Genomic DNA, 19340 nt, shown 5'->3' with positions numbered 1-19340 from the left:
CAAGTTGCGCGCGTGTTTCGAGCTTCTTGTTCTTCTTGGGGGCTTCGGGGTGAATTCTATCACACGCCGCTTGCCAGAGGTTGTCGATTTCTGTTGTTCCTTTGTTCGCTATTTTGGAATTGACTCTAATCACCGACACGCGCGACCAACTGGTTCAGCTACTCTTTACTCTGTTTTTTTACTTTTTGCTGGTTTCCTACCCGTTCGCCAGTCTTGTGCTGAGTTGCAAATTTTTCGCTAATCATATGCGAAATTTAATCTGATAAGGTCAAAAATATGTTGACTGATCATTCGCAGTGGAACTCTGTTGAGGCTTAACCCAAATGAGATGCTGGTGTCGGGTAGATCAATGTGGCATTTATCAGAACCTCAATGGGTTGTACAATGGGTTGATGCTGCGGATCATCTTAAACGACCTATAACTGACATAAAAGTAGTTTGCTGAAATACAAGTTTGTCTTGGTTTCATCAATTCATTGTATTCATCAACACCCCATTAGACCGACCCAATCGCGAAAGCTGGAATTACTTTATTGGCGGAGATTAGTTTTAAATATAGATAATCGTCTCAAAGAGATGTTAGAATCGGAACTCGGAAGGAGAGTCGACTCAGCCTCTAACTCAGCACGATTGTCGGGTTAACCAAATTGAAGATTGTTCATTAGTTGTCTATGTGCACTTCAGGATAGATTTCAACCGATGGTTATTGATTAATTTTTCTATATTTATGTTGATTCTCATTGTTTTTTAGCATTTGTTTACAAGATCAAAATGGATAATTTGATTGGACAAATTTTTTTAAGGGTCCAATATTGAATAAAAATACTACGATTTGCATCAATTTAATTGTTGAAACCGAGATATTATATTTGATGTGTAATTTTAAGTAATTTAAAACGCTCTTTTTCGTTCGACGACATTTTTCCAAATTTACGAAAAATTGACAGTGAAGCATGGCCAACGTGATCTATACACTCTTATCTGATTATAAGCGAAAGCTGAAGATATAATTCCTAAAAATTAAATTTCTACAGCGTTTTTTCCGTGATTCAATTTGATGTAACACACCCTTTAAAGCAGGATATCCATGGAATTCCAGATTATCATCGATCGGGGATCGTTCCTACGATCTTCGAAGCAAAGTTTGGGCGTGTCAATTGTGATAATATGTAGTTCACTGATGGGTCCTCTATGAATGAGTCCACAGGATTTGGAGTGTTCAACGAATTTTTTAGCTCCTCCCACAGTCTTCAGAATCCTTGCTCAGTGTATATTGCTGAATTGGCAGCAATACACTGGGCGCAGGAGAGCGTCCCCTTACGACCTGTTGAACACTATTACATTGTAACGGATAGTCTTAGCTTTATCGAAGCGATCCGTTCAGTGAGGCCAGAAAAGCACTCGCCGTACTTCCTTGAGAGAATACGAAAAATTTTGAGTGTTTTAACAAGACGCTGTTATATCATTACCTTTGTCTGGGTCCCTTCACATTGCTCAATTCCGGGTAATGAGAGGGCTGACTCATTAGCAAAGGTAGGTGCAATTGAAGGCGATATTTATCAGCGTAAAATCGCCTTCAACGAATTTTATTCTTTAGTTCGTAAAAATACCATCGCTAACTGGCAACGTAAGTGGAACGAAGATGAATTGGGCCGGTGGCTTCACTCGATTATCCCTAAAGTTAGCCTCAAACCATGGTTCAAAAGTCTGGACTTGAGTCGGGACTCATGTTCAATCACTGTTTGTTAGACGCGCTACTCTTTCGTTTTAATCTTGCCGATAGCAATATTTGTGATTGTGGCCAAGGTTACCACGACATCGAACACGTTGTTGCGTTGTTGTTGCGTGCGGGGTGTATCTTGTTGCCAGATCGAATTTAGAAAACTCTCTTAGGGCCAGAGGAAGGCAGCTCAATGTGCCGGTGAGAGATGTGTTGACTCGGTTAGACCATGATTACATGTCCCAAATGTATGTCTTCCTAAAAGTTATCGATCTTCGTGTGTGATTGTTCTTATATCCTATACTCTCCTTTTCCTTTTCCTTTGCGAGAAATCAAATCCCTTCTTACTAACAATAGAATAATAACATATTAGATATAAGATAAGCTTAAGAATTGAGTGTGATGAATGTGAGTGTGAATGTGAGTTTGAATATTGTCATCATATCCTTATATCCCTTTCTTTTCCTGAAGAAAATATGTCACCCTTCTAATATCGAGCAAACCGCGAGTAATCGGTTCTCTACTTTATTAACATTAGAATTAATGAAAAATGTGTATATATACTTGTAACAATACAGACAGGAGTTTTGCTCCTTTAAACTTATGTAACTGAGCCTGTAAAAATAAACGATTTAATAAAAAAACAGCAGTAGCTGCGTTGTCAGATAACATTGAGCACAAATCGAATATCGGACAAACATTTCAGCATACAAGTGCATCCTTCTGAGCTATTGAATTATCTGACGATTCCGCCGGAATACTTCATGACAGAGACAACTGTACAGAGACGCAGGTGATCTCTAGCTCGGAACTCACTCGGTGCGATCATACCACAGTCACTAACGTATAACGTAACGTATTAAGAATAGACAAGTTGTAGATGGCAATGAAGAGTGGAACGAAAACCTGGTTCCGAGAAATCAAGATGACAAGATGGTCTCATAGTTCCACACTTTGGGCCGGTACTTCGGAGCAACCGGCCAAACACTGAAGAAGTACCTGATCAAATTGATAAATTTCTATGCCAAAGCATCAGTCGAGGTTTACGATGATCGGGAAGATATACAGTACGAAGTTGGGGTCTTCATCAAGAAGTATCACACGAAGGAAAATGTGATTTTCTGGCCAGACCCGGACTCGGCCCAGTTTACCAAAAGATCTCTGGAAGAGATTGACCGGCTGAAGATAAACTTTGTACCAAAGATCGCCGAACGTTCCCCAGTTGCGACCGATAGAGCTTTTGATAGATTATTTGAGCGAATCTCGAACGGAGGATTTACTCTAATTGCTGATTGCCAAGGCCTCGAAAGAGCTGAAGATCATGCCGACATCCATTTTTTCATCGGCCGTTACTAAGATTTCGGCCAATTGCCGTAAGGCCGCTTGGCGGGGCGTTGTTGCATGTAGAAGATTTGATAAACGTAGGTTTTAAGGAAAATCTGTTCCATTGTATTATATTTTGTAGTTTTTTTTTTCATCGCTATCCGAAATTAGACCTGCATACGTAATTGATCTTTAGTGAAGCGACAAATTTTCAATTACATCTCTTTAATAAGCCTCTTTGAATAACATGCCAGTAGGGCGGGATAATTGCAAAAATCTCGAGCATGATTATTTCAGATAAGTTTCAAAAGTAGACAGTATACGTCGGCGAGATTTAAATCCAACTTAACTCGCAACCAGGGTTGCCAACTATAATTTTTTAAAATCAGGAAGAAATAAAAATAAAAATCAGGATAAATCAGGATAGCTCATAATAGGTTGTTCGAAAAGTTAATGCCGATTTTTGGGAAAACAAAAATATAATTTTCCATCAAAGCATTATAATTTTATTTTATATCCATAGTTCTGATTCACAATCTTTCGCCATCTTTCACGCAGCTTAAATATTCTATCCTCCCAGAACATGTTTGCTTCCTCGTCGAAAACTGCTGCGAGCCATACTTGTGCTTGGTAGTAGCTCATAATACAGAATCCATTCCGAATTCCACCAGAAACAGAGTATATCCTTCTTCTGGCGAAGACCGGATATGTAAAAGAATTAATAAGCATGGTATAAATCCTCGCATAAGTGGAAATGAAGTTGATTCTACTTTGAATCAGATGAACAAATCTAATAAAATCTTTTTATATTGACTGTGGATTTAAAAATTTTCCCTTGATTAATTTTACACTCCGAAACGTGTTCCTACATTAATAACTCTGGGAATACATCTACATTAGGGTGCCAATGAATGTATGGGAAAAATCGTCCCAAAAATTTCAAAAAGTTACCCTATACAAAATGTTTACCATCTCGAAAAACACCTTATACCAAATATCAGCTCAATCGGACTCAAGGGGGAATGGCGCAAAGCGGTCAAAGTTTGAGTTTTTTAATAATTGAAAAATCACCCAAGGGGGGATTAAGGGAAATCAGGGTTTTCGATTTATTTATTTTTTTTATGCCAAATGTCTTAAAATTGCATGAAACGTCGAGATCTAGTGTCATCTCGATATATTTTTTTATCAATAATCGACACTGGAACTTTTTCGGAGTACGAAAACTTACTCTCGTTGTAATTTCATAAATTCGTCTGGCTTAATGAAATTTTCTAGCACTGTTTTGAAAGCCACGAAACAATTGAGGATAGAGATAAAAAAAATACAGCTAGAGAATTTAACATGATATAAGATATATACAAGTGCGAACGGAGAACTATAATGACAGAAAACTTTGACATGGAAACCAGTATATTTATTACGAATAATTTAAAAAGTATAAAAATCAGGAAAAATCTGGATCATTTCAGAAAAATCAGGATGAATTGAGTGTTCGTCAGGATATCAGGGAGCGCGCTTAAAAGTCTGGGAAATCCAGAAAAATCAGGAAGGTTGGCATCTCTGCTCGCAACCGACGTTATAATTCTCTCATTCCGCAACATTTCAACAACTTCATTTGCTCATTTCGGATTCGTACCGGATCGTTATTGTAGGGGATTATCAATCTTCGACAATGTCGAGAGTTTTCTGGCATCTAATGATTCTTCCAAATAATAAAAAAACATGCTTGTGGAAACGGTAGTCCCAAATACGTCGAACAACAAATAGAATTTCAACAGGCTATCAAACATGGAAGCCCACTTGCCAAGAGTGACCTATCACAGTTATACACTGCGTTTCATAACTATAGAACCACTCTATTTTTCTGAATTTCTAGATATATGTGAGAAGTCAGTTGTATTGAACTATATAGTGTAGGATATGATAACTATCTTCATAAGACTGGCCATTTGAACTTTATTGTTGTGTCCTGGCGCGATAAATCAAAAAGCTAAAATCCCAGTGTTTCATAACTATAGAACCAGATAGTAAAACTCTCACTCCTTTACAAAATCAACGTCAATTTCACATGTATTACAATAAGTTTCTAATTCGTAGGTCATCTTTAGTTCTCAATCAGTTCAAATAACCCATTCGGGGTGGTTTCGACCAAGCTACGCCATGTTGTAGTGTGTATCTTGTTCTACGCAGAGGATGCTGCTCGTTTAAGCTCTTGAAATCACTCATACTGCTTGTAAGCTGCATCTACTATTCGTACGATCACTCCTCATGAGTTCTTGATAGGGTTTTGATTTGGTAAACAAGCTGACCAGTCCAGAATCTGAAGCCCCTATTCATTAAACCATGCCATGACTTTCCGGATTTTATAAATTGATGTCAAATTACCCAATTTTTTATTACATTGTATTTGATGCAACAATAGAAGTAAATGATTCTGAAGTACTACGTTACACTTCTGACTGTTCATTCGTGTTGATGGTAAGCTATCTAAACCAGGCCTTTTCGACAAAATTCTCCCCAAACCATAAAAATCCCATCTTCAAAGCTGCGGGTTCAAAAACTAATATGAAAGCTAATAGCATGGGTATCACTATTCCAGGAGAACTTCTCTGAAGAAAAGAAATTTAACTTGAATAGAATTTCTTCATACTGGAAGGACTTGCGGAAAGCTTCATGTATTCTTTCAACTCGTAACTTTGCAGGCGGCAGTATGATGGTCTGTGGAAGATAATTTAAAAAAGGCCTGGTTCAGATAGCTTCTCATCAATACGGATGTACAGTCAGAAGTGCAATTCAGAATCATCTACTTCTGTGTTTGCCTCATAAACACCGTGAAAATTGGGTAATTTGGCATCAATTCATAAAAAAAAGAAAGTCATGGCATGGTTTAATGAATAGGGGCTTCAGATTCGTAACTGGTCAGCCTGTTTGCCAGACCAAAACCTTATCAAGAACTTATGAGTAGTGATCGTACGAATAGTAGATGCAGCTTACAAGCAGTATGAGTGATTTAAAGAGCCTCAACAAGCAGTATCCTCTGCGTAGAACGAGATATACACTACAAGCGCAACTTAGTCGAAACCACCCCGAATGGGTTATTTGAGCTGATTGAGAACTAAATATGACTTACGATTTAGAAACTTATTGTAATTCATGTGAAAATGACGTTAATTTTGTAAAGAAGTATGAGTTTTTCCATCTGGTTCTATAGTTATGAAACACTGGAATTTTTTTTCTTGAATGTTTCGCCCCAGGACACGACAATAAAGTTGAAATGGCCAGTCTTATAAATGAAGATAGTTATTATATCCTACACTGTATACTTCAATTCAACTGACTTCTTTCATATCTCTGGAAACTCTTGAAAATGAAGTGGTTCTATAGAGTTATGAAACGCAGTGTACAGTGATACAAACCCGAATTCGTACCGCTTTGTAGAACTCTGTTCACTTCTTTTGAATGTCGAAAACAAGCTTTCGAAGCATTTTATTTCACATCTGTATCCAGAAAGAAAGTTGTTATTTTTCAAAAAATGATTATGAATTAGCGAATGTATGAAAATTCACTCAAACTTATTTTCGAAATGTCAATTCGATTGCGGAAAAGTTAGTCAATTTCAGGATTCAATGTTCAGAAGAGCCTGTTCATTGCAACTTAGCTATTTCGGAAAGCTATCTACAAGCTTTCTGGGGCATTCGTAGAGGATATTTATATATTCATTCTTCAAACGGTTTTGAAGATCGTTTTTGTTAGAGATCTGATGGTTTCTCTCTTTTCTGCCCAGACACTCCCATAGTTATTCAATAGGAAGGATGTCGGGAGATTGTGGTGGAGTATCAACAACTTTTGAACAATTGTAAAATAGCCCTGAGTAAAATTTTACTTGCCTTGTGCTTTGGGTGTGCATTGTCTTGGTAAAATTTAAACCCTTCATTCGACCCCATTTTGTTGACACTTATATTTTTATTCAAGATGTTTAAGTAAGCCTTCAGATCCATTGCACCATCGATGAAAACCAAATTGAACCGAACGGATTGTAATGAGCTGAGGAAGTATAATTTGAGTTCCCGAGTAACGAGGAAAAACCTGTTTATCTACAAGAACAATCAGTAACTCAGTTTCGATTTCTCAAAACTGCATGAGATCACACCAACATGGTATTTTTGTAGATGAAGCTAAATTTAACATCTATGACTCCGATGGTCGTCGTTTTGTATGGAAAAAGCCAAACGATGAACCAAGTGTAGAAACCTGAGAACAACGGTTCAACATTGTGGTGGTGGAGGAATGGTATGGGGATGCATGTTTACTAAATGTATTGGCAATTTGGTCTTCATCAACGGTGTAATGGGTCAGCATACTTACTTGAACAATCCGAAGGAAAATTTTAACCAAAGCGAGATTGAATCAACGATTCAAATTTTATCAAAACAATTACCCAAAGCACAAGGCACGGGGTCTCCGTAGTCACATTGATTGCGCGTTCGCTTAGTAAGCGATCGATCGTGAGTTCAAAACTCAGGGCCCTCATTGACCATCTTTTGGTTGTTACAGAAAAACTACGTCCACGCAACAGTTATCTGCGATGGAGAACGATCTACGGTCGAAATAAGATCGATTCATCCATACACCTGCTCTGCTCTGCAAAAAAACATCGGGCTGCTATTCTATTGTTGAGTTATTACAACAATGATCATATAAACTATCTCCGCTGTCCGGTCTAACTGGACAATGGAAGAACAGAACGAATACACTTACGCCTAAATGGCTACTGTGAAATGTAATGTACCATATGCAATGGTATAGGAGGAATACTCTTACGCCGAAAAATGGCAACTGTGTACTGTGCTAATTATATATATGATAAACATGTGACATGTACACGATTAAAATTCGGCTCTGTTACAGCTAATATGCTCATGAGCCTAAAATTAAAAAAATGGGATAAAAAAAGCACAAGGCACATAATGTTCGCACTTGGTTACTTTACAATTGCTCAAAAGTTATTGTTACTCCACCACAATAATCCGACATCAATTCCATTGGAAAACTATGGGAGTATCTGGACAGAAAAGTTAAAAACCATCAGTTTTCTTACAAAAACTATCTTAAAAAACATTTGATGGATAAATGGATAAGTATTCTTCCTTAATACACCAAGAAGCGGCTAGCCTCCCGAAACAACTAAATGCAGATGCAATGAACATGAATTATCATTCTAAACATTGAATTCTGGAATTGATCAACATTTTCTGAATCGAATTGACATTCCGAATATACGAATATGAGTTTGAGTGAGTTTTCATACATTCGCTACATTCATACATTCACTCTCATATGATACTCTGACTTCATCTAAATAGAATGGTTCGAAAGCTTGTTTTCGACTTTCAGAAAAAAAAGTGAAAAGAGAACTGCCTGTTGGCGTACGAATTCGAGTTTGTATCACAGTACCTAGCTGTCATGATTTGAAGTGTCTGTTCAAACGTTGATACAGCACAGATTGAACACGGAAAACTTTAGAAAATGAGAAAAACAAAGCACGACAGCCGAAATAAGTTCATTTAAGTATTGTGCTTTGATCCTGATGTTTTGCCTTTTGAATGAACTCGTATAAAATAAGCGTTGTAATTTGTGTAATTCGAATCCTTCTACGCATATGTTCGAATTTCAACAATAACAGAATTATCGAGCTTTTTCTCTATTTTGGGCTCTGTTGGCCTAAACTGGCTCTACTTCAAAAAGTACAGTACGTAGGATAATTCTGTTGGTTCCATTTGAAAAATGAGAAAATTCTATACAGGACACAGCAGTGAAACTTCCAATTTAACCCTCTACAACCCAAGCCCGCCTTTAGACGGGCTTCGCGGATTCTCTTTTCAAATTATTCAGACATTATTTTCAATGTTCACCCCCACTAGAACGTCTTTAGGATATTTTCATCTGTCACACATACACATTGTGTTTATGCTGGCAGCTCTCTGCTAGGAGTATTTTATGTTGAAAGTCGGAAATTCGAGATAAAAGTGGAGTAGGTTTTTCTAGACAAATAAAAAACTCGGGCGGTAGAGGGTTAATGGATTTTAGTAACATTTCGGAAATGGAAAACTTAAAAGTTAGTGGTTTTTAAGATGTTATTCATAATTTTATTCAAAAAGTACATAATAAACTGGATTGTTCCAATCAACCAAATTAAACCTCTCTAACCGCTCTACTATTCGTATTGCATCGTACGAAAGGTCCCAGCGCATTGAATTTCATAGAACCCTCAGTGCCTTATGGCGGGTTTACATTAGCGAGATCTATAGCTATAGATGGATTTATTCACGTGAAAATAGGTGTAGACGGGTGAGAATAAATATGATACACTTAACTTGAATAAATTCAGCATATGTAAACGCTTGTGAATTTCTCACTGGTGAGAAATCACTAAAATTGAATGCAGTTCTACTTTAGGTGAATAAACTCACCGAAAATATGAATATATTCATTATAGAAGTTCACGCTAGTGTAAACGGTTGATGCGATTTCTATAAATCTCATCATATTTCTTCACATGAATATATCACTGGTCTAAACCCACCCTTATGCAATTATGTTCTCTCCCACGCAGCATTATGCAATTACGTTTTTCTTTATTTGTGTTTAAGCCAGCGGCTCGCGACTGGCGTGTTCGTGTTTACCATTCATTTCTTCTGATTGGATGATTTGTAAACACATGCTGTAAATAAAGACAACTTCCACTTTTATTATTACTCATCTAGGGGATAGAATTATGAACCGAAGTACTATAATTAAGATGTTTGTTTTGTATCGAAGAATTCAAATAAAATGATTAGAGTGACAACTCTCGAAAATGCAAGACTGTTTTCTGATTTTGGAGAATAGTCCGAATTATTAACACTAAACCAACCGATGTTTCATGTATACCTATTCCTACCACAGCGGGTCAAGTGACCCTTTATAAATAGTTAGCGAACAATGACACGATTTATATAGTTTTTTTGAGAAATGTGGCATACCATATTTCTCCTGTATATTTCGACATTTTGTGATAACAATTATCAGCAAAATATTGAAATTACAATTTTTGACACGCAAAATAGAACTGTGCCTTGGAATGGTTACTGTTAGCTTGCTTGGATAGTCAGCAATACAATCAATTCTGATCATTCACTATTCATTCACAAATACAACAAAATATATAAAGCAATAGCAAAAAATGTGTAATGCAATGTTTTTGTATCACAACCACATATACAAATCTTTCTGATATCATATAAATATTTGCAAGGGTCAATTGACCCGTTGCGATAGTTAGGGCAGATTACATATATTTCTCAGTAAAAAAATAACAAAAGAGAAGTGAACATTGAAAAATACATTCGATGTATGTTTTAGGAAAAGTAGTGTAGGCAAATGATGTTGTGACAATGTAATTTGCACGAAAAATTTTGACTAAAAGTTTAAAATGGGTTATTTGATCCCTCGTGGTAGGTTTAGTGTTAAGATAAACGGAGTAATATAGTTCAAAAATATCTGAAATGTCAGTTGAGCCCTTATGATTTGAACGCTAGCATTACTATCCATCAATTCATTATTTGTTTATTTATCTTCTGAAAATACAACAAGAACTAAACGGAAAAAAATATCAAGCTGTTGGTTCATGCGACATTAAATAATGGGATTCTTGAAAAGCCTCTCTAGGGAATGTTCATGAATGTCCGAACTGCAGAAGTATGAAGAAACTTTTTTTTAATCGTTTAAGGCTCAGTTATATAAGTTTAAAGGAGCCAAACTCCTCACTGTATTGTTACTAGTATATATGAACATTTTTCCTTAATTCTAATGTTAATGATGTAGAAAACCGATTACTCCAGGCAGTGCCACAAATTATCAAAATTTATTCACGAATGAAGGAATTCGATTTTTCCCAGTATCGGATGAATTCTCTTCTGTTGAAACTCAACACCATATCTGTTATAATGAGTATAACACAAGAGTCGGGACGCATGAGCTTTGTCTGGTATATTGATCGAAAACAGCATGAACGAATTTCGAAAAGCCTGCATTCATTACTGTCAATAATTTCAGGTGATTATCACGAACGTTAAGTTGATCTTCATCGCTTGCAGTGAATTTTTATTGAAACCGTGTCACCCATTGCACATATAAATGATGGTGTATGTCATTTCCGGGCAATCGTGAGTTGATTCATAAAACGTAGGAAGGGTTATTCTATACATTCTATTGCCGAACTCGCCAAAAACAAGAATTTTATGTGATGGATTGCCATCCTTTACCATTAATCGATTTTACTCTCAATTGGTGACGTTGAATTTTATGCTTTGATTTTCACTAACACGCAATGATCTTCTTTTTCGACCTTACGAATACCAAGACGAAAAGGAAGGTGCGAATGAAAAATGAACTTAATGGCAAGCTGATGTTGATGTTCGTTCCACTGGGGTTCATTGACAGTGTTGTTTCATATATATATTTACTCTCGCTTGAGCAGTAGGTTATCAATACAAGGAAGGCAGCAATTCGCTGAATTTGAATGTCGTGAACGTGAATATTTTCAGCACTGACTCCAGGTCTACTCGAGTTTAGAAGGGTGGCATATTTTCTTCAGGAAAAGGAAGGGATATAAGGATATGTTGACAATGTTCTCACTCACATTCATCACACTCAATTCTTAAGCCTATCTTATACAAGCATTTTTTTATTTCTTACTGGAATACCTCCTTAAATAACCGATTTCTGCTCAATATATATATTATTTTATTTATTTATTTATTTACTAGTCTTCGAAATTGATCGTACACACAGATTATCTATATATATTTATATAGAAACAGTTCGTTACATAGAACTTCATTTGACTAATTTGTACCTATCTATGGGGGATATTAATTATAACGGAATCTTCATTATTATTTTTTATTTATACAGTCTTCGCCAAACCCCGTTTGTTTATTTAGGCTCATTGCCATTTTAGCTGTAATAGAGCTGAATTTTAATTGTGTACACATCACATGTTTATAATATCTATAAATAGCACATTACACAGTTGCCATTTTTCGGCGTAAGAGTATTCCCTCTGTTTTTCCATTATTCAGTTAGACCACTGGACAGCGGAGACAGTTGTGATCAGAGTTGCCAACTATAATTTTTCAAAATCAGGAAAAATGAAAATAAAAATCAGGATAAATCAGAAGAATTAATATTAGGTTGTCCGAAAAGTTCGTGCAACATTTTTGTTTGCGTTATACATATAAAATCTGCCAAAGATAGTGTTGTGATTTTTTTTTCTCTCACTTCTTAATTCAAAAATGTCAGCATTACAGGCAAGATAAGCAGTGAGAGAAAATATCTCGCAACACTTTTTTAAATGTTCATTTATTCAATTAGCGTTGACGTTATTGCGCTCCGTGTTCAATACGCAATAAACGCATTTTTGAAGTAAAAAATTCTAAATAAAATCTTTCTTTTCCGTATCGAACAGGTATTATATTATACATAATAGAGGAACTCGTTTTTATCGAAAATTGTGAATAGTAAGAACAAAAAATGGTATCTGATAATGATTTTATATTATAATGACAAGTTTTTGTGATATTATCAGAAAATATATAGGCTAATGGTAAAGTAAGAGACAAGAGAACATTCATAAAACAATTCGAAATTAAAACGATTTAAAACTGCTTTCGGGCATTCTAATCTGATAAAGCATCTTTATTTCACGCCAGCTTCAAGATTTAATTAATGTTGACAATATACCTCTGATGACGCGAATCGCTTCGAAATAGGAAGATAGATAATAACCGAACAAAGAGTAAGCATTATACAAGTGCTGACCAAATAGCTTATTTTATGTAAGCTGCTAGGATAGTTCTCATTCCCAACCAGCAAAATTTTGGCCGGAATCCCAGTGTATTCATTACGGGTAATTTGTATTCTAATGAAGTAAAAAGTACAGAAATCAGGAAAAATCAGGATCATTTCAGTAAAATCAGGCATAATCGAGTGTTTGTCAGGATATCAGGGAGCGTGCCAAAAAGTCTGTGAAATCCTGAAAAATCAGGAAGATTGGCATCTTTGGTTGTAATGATAATTGTTGTGTTATTAATAGAACAGCAGCCCGATGCTTCTTGCAGAGCAGAGCAGTTGTATGGATGAATCGATCATCATTCGACCATGGATCGATCTCCGTCGCTGATGATTGTTGCGTGGACGTAGTTATTTTGTAACAACACAAAGATGGTCAATGAGGGCCATGAGTTTTGAACTCATGATCGATCGCTTACTAAGCGAACGCGCTACCAATGTGACTACGAAAATCCCCTTGCCAGAAAATTGTCAACCGATGTTATTCTCAATCAAATGGAGACATAAGACGTTACTGGAATTTTCTTTCGAACCATTAAGTACAGTTTGTTCAACCAACGAACTACCACTGATTACATTTATATATTACTAGCTGACCCGGTAAACTTCGTCCCGCCCAAAATTTGTTTTTTGTTATCAATACCTTCAAACATTCACGTTTTCTTACTATGAGCAAGTTCATGGGTCCAATCGCCGAACTGTTCATTGATTGATCTTTTAATCGACCCCGTTGAATTTACCTTTTACTATAAAATTTCTATTATTTCTAACAAAACTCATCATTATAATATAAGATTATTTTCAGACACAATTCTCGTTCAAGATTTTTCAACCACTTGCAAATAACATCTTTTTCCGTTACATGGAATAAATGTTTTATACAGAAAATATGGTAGAATAAAGACAGTCCTAAATCGGACAATTCCTTCCTCGAGTTCTGTTCTTATCAACACATCCGGCGATCCTTTTTTGGTATAGATAAAAGAAGATATAGGAGATAGGAGTGCGTTTCATCACATTAAAATACATTTCCAGTTACGAACAAAGATCAATTTCGCTAGCACAAACATCAAATGGACTAACAGCACGTGTCACTATGTAATTGTAGAACATACGGGAATTTCATAATCCGAATTTTCCCTTTTTCCTTCAAAGTTTTCCGAAAATTTTCAATTGTCATGTTTGGAGGGGTGTCATACCATCATGGAAACATTTCTCATACCCAAAAACCCTCACATTCCAAATTGTGCTTGATTAGTTCTCGAGTTATGCAGAAATTTGTGTTTCATTTGTATGACAGCCCACGCTTAGAGAGCGGGAGGAGTGTCTAACCACACCACCAGATGAACATTTATTGCATCCTAAAACCTCCACATGCCAAATTTGGTTTCGTTTGCTTAATTAATTCTTGAGTAATTCAGAAATGTGTTTCATTTCTATGGCGGTACACCCCCCCCCCCTTAGAAAGGTTCTTGAATTATGCAGAAATTTGCATGGCAGTCCACCCCCCCCCCCTTCAAGAGAGAAAGGAGGAGTGTCTATTCACCATGGAGACATTTCGTGTCCCTCAAAACATTCGCATGACAAATTTGGCTCCATTTGCTTGATTAGTTTTCGAATTATGCAGAAAATTGTGTTTCATTTGTATGGCAGCCCCCCCTAAGAGAGGGGGGAGGAGTATCTAAGCACCATAGAAATATTTATTGCACCCTAATACCTGAATATGCCAAATTTCGTTTCATTTGCTTGATTAATTCCCGAGTAATGTAGAATTTTGTGTTTAATTTGTATGGCAGCCCCCCCTTAGAGAGGGGGAGGGGTCTCAAACTATCACGAAAACCTTCCCCGGCCCCAAAAACCCCTACATACCAATTTTCATGTTGATCGGTTCAGTAGTTCCAGACAGACAGACAGACAGAAATCCATTTTTATATAAATAGATCTTCTACCCATATGGAATACTAACTCTACTTCTTTACGGAACATAGCCTAGTTTTACCGTTTGAAAAAAAAAAATGAAAAACGAACATTTCCTAAGACATGGATCGCGATCGTGCGCGATCAGAAGATGAACAGCGTGAATAAAAATTGGTAATTAGATTGAAAATAACTGAGATATGGTGCATGTGTCATCAAGTGACATTTTCCATGCTAAGATCGCCAGATCCCAAAATATACTAGACATTCTTCAAAGGAATTTTTATCTGATCCGTGGCATTTCCGCTAATTCCGAATGATTATATAGCTATTTTCGATCAACCCTGAACATGACTTTCAGGTTAGCGTTATCGCGCCACAAAAAAAATAACCCTATTATAAGTATATGATCGATTGCATTGATGCTGGATGAGAAACACCTACGGGTATATACGGGTATATATAGATAATACCACACACAACACTCGAAAAAAAAACAAATCGCCATTCATTTGTTAGTCAACAATCGCAACAACATTTGGAGGTCATCACGCGGAGCTGAGCCAACCTGCCCCAATTAGAGTCGCGAAAACGAGCGCCGAAACTGATAGGATGATGATGGTCAAATATATGGGTTCTCGGAGAAGCAGCGGCTCGCGATGTGTGATAATGGACAACGAAAATAACAAAACAACTTCACGCGCGCCCCGAAACCAGCCGAAATGTTGTGCCGTGCCTCAATTCTACTTAGCCGCGTGTGGAGAATTCGGCCGTCAAAATCAGTTGGTAAACACAATGTGTGTTCCTGGCGCGATAACACATTTTGGAAGTGGAATATCATGGAAACGAGGTGACTCATTAGAATTTCGGTTGATTTCACCGAAATTGCGCTGGTTAGATTTTTTTTCGTGTGTTGAGCGTTAATCCTAGCTGCCATAAATTTCTCTGTGCTGATTATTTGTTCCGTTTGTTGAGAAAATTCCACAAACGAATTAGAATAATCGTCCTCGTTTCATCTGTATCACTAGCACTAGTAATCACACATGTTATTTTGAATAACGTAGGTATTCATAATCACTATTGGGAATAAAAATTGATTTTTAATATTCTTCTTTCGTTAGAAGATTGAAACATACAAATGCATTTGGCTACACAAAAGATTGTCAATGGGGTTTAGAAATCTATAGCGTTAGATAAAAATGATCAAGTCAATGAAGAGCTGTGCCAAACCGCAGAAGCTTATCCCCGGGAGAACGCATACCACATCGTGATGGCTAAGAACAGAAATCCAACAGCATCAGTAGAAATGAATTCAGAAACATTGAAGGATATCGTGGAAAGGCTCTTAAGAGATCAAGAGCCAACTACACCATATGGTGAGGAAGTACTCGAATGCGTGCAAGACTCCAAAAATGAGGAACTAGTAGCAGGGGCAAAAAGTTTGAAAACTAAAAAATCGCCAGATCCCTATGGTATCCCCAATATAGCTTTGAAAGTGGCGATCCCAGCGTTCCCTGATATGTTTGAAACGATGCTGCAGAAATGGGACTAAGTCCACTTAGCTGAAGATCTAAAAGTTGGTTTTGTTGTCGCAGCCAGGATAACCACCGGGAGATCCAGCTTCCTACCGACCCACATTTCTTCTGGCTACACTCGGGAAATTATTAGAGATATTCATTCTCGATGGAATAGCTCAATGAATGGATTGCGAATATACGTTATCCCGATTGCACAACCAAAAAAACTTGGCAATCATCCAAACAGAAGCAGAGGAGAGATTAATATTATGCTGTGTGATAATGATCGATATCAAGATCGCTTTCAACAGCGCCAGCTGGGAGGCTATCGTTGAATCACTACACCGAATGAAGGCTACCTATGTGGAATCCTAACTTCCACTTTCAAAACAGATTTCTGTTCTACGAAACGTCAAAGATCGATGAAGATCATAACAAGACTTTTCTAGCGATTCTCAGACATTTGGCATAATTTTTTTTTTTTGGAAACTCCTTGGGTGATATTTCGATGTTCAGAAAACTTAAATGACATCTGCGACAATAGTAAATGAAGTCCAAATGAGCTAATATTTTACATAGGATATTTTATCGTACAAATCAACATTTCGCAGGTAGTCCCGTATGAAAAATCGATACCGTTCCGAATCATATTTCGGACGCTTAAGGCATATGATGCAGAAAACAGTTCTAAACTTTATGCACAAATATTATTTGGCAGATATTTTTAATAAATTAGTTCAATATGCTTTTAAGCTTTCTACTTTGGTACCTTTTTGATTGAAAACATGGAAAAATCATCGAATAAAATGATTTTGAAATGAAGCGAATAAGAATCAAACTTCAGACACTAAATCAAATTTCGGACACTTTATTTTGTAATTTTATGGACGAAAATTACATTACACTTGATTATATTTTATAGTCAACTGCGAAACACTTACCAAGCAATCATAGTGAACTGTTAACGATGATGAGAACTGATGAAACACGGGAGAAATTTAAATATTTATGAACGGGTAAACTCTACGTGCAAAACAAACGTCAAACACAAACGATAATGAGTGGTGCTGTTGAATTTTTTCCTACTATCTAATAATTCAAATGTTATTCTCAAATGAAGTGATAGTGAAACCAAGGGATCACTCTAAACAAGCAATTGTGATATTAAATTTAAAGTTATATCATCAGTGCATGAAGCATTTCAACATATAAAAACAAAGTGTCCGAAATATGATTTCCTTTTCCAGTGTGCTCCTGTGGCCAAATGGTTAGCGTCCCACACTATCGAGTGCCCGGGTTCGATTCCCGTTCTAGCCGGAAGATTTTTCGTCAATGAAAATTCTTTCGGCTTGCACTGTGGTCACGCGTATTCTAGAGCTTGCCACTCCAGAGTACATTCAAAGCGTGTTATTCGGCATAAAAATCTCAACCATGTACTATTAACAAAATTTACGCAAGTGATGCTACTTTGAGAAGGCAAAAGTTCCACTGGAACGTTAGTGCCATCCAAGAAGATTTCCTTTTCCTTGGGCAATTTTCCAATTTTCAAAAAAACTCAAACTTTGACGGCTGTGCGACACTAGTAAATACAGTCCGATTGAGCTGATATTTTGCATAGGGTAGTTTTTCATGGGAATTAATATTTTTCATCAAGCCCCGTTTGAAAATTTGAAGGTCAGTTTTTCCCCATACATCCATTGGCACTCTAATACGCATGCACATTTAACCCTTTGTGGTCGTTTGTCTGCTCTCAGCCACTACATCGAGGAATTATACTAAATACTTTATCCAATCATATGTTATATAGGGTTGGGGAAAAAGAAATGTCGTATTTCTGATCGAAATTTTACGCTTTATTTAACATACTTAAAATTATCCAATTTAAGTCAAATATGCGCCGTTTTGTACGCAAACTTGTTGTCATCTAGAAGTCAACTTCATTATCCCCCCCTTATTATTTGCAAAAAAACTCAGACAGCCAGTTTTCGTAAGCCTCTTTTGAGGCCAACTTAGTATCACCAAGAGCGTTTTGCATGGACCGGAAGAGATGATAATCACTTGGAGCCAGATCCGGACTAAACGGTGGGTGCAATAGGATATCCCATCCGAGCTCCCGTAGCTTCTGGCGGGTCATCAGAGATGTGTGAGGCCGAGCGTTGTCCTGGTGGAAAACAACACCATTCCTATTGATCATTTCTGGCCGCTTCTGGTCAATCGCCTGCTTCAAACGGTCAAGCTGCTCACAGTAGAGAACCGAGTTGATGGTCTGGCCATAGTTGAGCAGCTCATAGTGGATGATTCCCTTCCTATCCCACCAAACACACATCAAAACCTTCCTGGCCGTCAATCCGGGCTTGGCGATGGTTTGGGCCGGCTCACCGCGCTTCGACCACGACTTTTTTCACTTTAGGTTGTCGTACGTGATCCACTTTTCATCACCAGTCACCATCTTATTCAAAAATGGGTCGAGTTCGTTCCGTTTCCGCAGTGCATCGTGCATCGTACATCGCAGGCGTTGATTCGGTTTAAAATATTTTTTTGCGTCAACTAGTGTGGCACCCATACATCCAGCTTTTTATGGAATCCAATCTTCTGCAAATGGTTCCAAACGGTTTTATGGTCTATACCCAGTGCCTGGCCAATCGAGCGAGTGCTCACATGCCGGTCTACTTGGATGATTTCAACGATTTTATCGGTTTCCACGATGATTGGCCTACCAGTACGGGATTTATATTCGACAGCCACTACATTAGAACGAAATCGATCAAACCAACACTGTGCTGTGCGAATCGTTACAGTATCGGGTCCATAAACTACACGAATTTTTTCGGCCGTCTTCGTTGCAGTTTTACCTCGCAGGTAGTAAAAACGTAAAATATAGCGAATTTCTTGCTTGGTGGACTCTATCTTTGACGCGCTATATCTTGAGACTGAAAAGGACAATCACAACACTGTCAAAACGACACTTGTAG

At 37.2% G+C, this 19340-nt stretch overlaps 1 protein-coding gene across 3 annotated transcripts in view; it reads right to left on the bottom strand.

The window, feature by feature from the left end:
- LOC129778186 (Krueppel homolog 1) overlaps nt 1–19340 on the bottom strand; it is a 70229-nt gene that overhangs the window by 25811 nt on the left and 25078 nt on the right. The gene's annotated exons all lie outside the window — the stretch shown is intronic.

This window comes from Toxorhynchites rutilus, chromosome 3 (assembly GCF_029784135.1).
Source record: "Toxorhynchites rutilus septentrionalis strain SRP chromosome 3, ASM2978413v1, whole genome shotgun sequence".
NCBI lineage: Eukaryota > Metazoa > Arthropoda > Insecta > Diptera > Culicidae > Toxorhynchites > Toxorhynchites rutilus.
Note: the sequence above shows the minus strand (reverse complement) of the source record. Positions and strands in the feature narration are given on the sequence as shown.